We start from the raw sequence: 798 nt of genomic DNA, 5'->3' as shown, positions 1-798 counted from the left end.
ACAGAGTTGAGAGATAGGATTCAAACCCAGGCTGTGCTGGTCCCAGAGAGAACAGATGGCTATAAAAAGTGCTTTACTCCCTGAAAGGAAAAAAAGCAGGGACTCCAGTAGATTAGGTAAATAGTGTAGGTCTGCACAACTAGTCAGGGGTAAAGTCAGGACACAAAGCCAGATCTTTCTGATTCCGAAGACTACATCATGGGCACGACACGCTGCTTCTCTAAGAATCTCAATCGTGACTATATGGGGTCCTTCTTTCCCCAGGACTAACAGAGCACCATTTCCCTAAAGTACACGGTTCCTTCTGGGCCTGGAGAATTAGCATTATTAGCATTCAGTGGGAAGTTCCCTTCATCTGTACTGAGGGAAGCCTGCTTTGGAAGTGGTGTCTGTGCAATAAAGGTGAGATTGAGGAGGGGGCCATAGGGGCCCCAGCAGACAGTGGCATGGGACGTTTAGGCTGCACTAGGCAAAGAAGTGGGAGCCAAGCGTTCCCAGTGAGCTGTTTTCTCCATATTGCACCTTGACATTGAAACATAAGCCCACTTTGTCTCTTGGGCTGGTCTGTCCCTGCTATCTTTCCATGGCCGTTGGACATAAATAGTGGTGTTGACCTGAAGAAGTGATTCTCTAGGCCCAGGGCTGATGGCTGTCTCTAAGCTGTGGCCTACAGTGATGACTTTGTTGACTTGAAGCATCCATCCATCTCAAAGGAGTCAACAAGGTATGTTTTTGTTTTATTTGCCTGGTTATCTGTTGTAGGTGGATTTTTGCTACCTCAGACAATCAACTGTCCCC

The sequence above is a fragment of the Otolemur garnettii genome, unplaced genomic scaffold (genome assembly GCF_000181295.1).
Source record: "Otolemur garnettii isolate 467f Iridium unplaced genomic scaffold, OtoGar3 scaffold00038, whole genome shotgun sequence".
In the NCBI taxonomy this organism is placed as follows: domain Eukaryota; kingdom Metazoa; phylum Chordata; class Mammalia; order Primates; family Galagidae; genus Otolemur; species Otolemur garnettii.
This window is presented reverse-complemented; position numbering follows the sequence as displayed.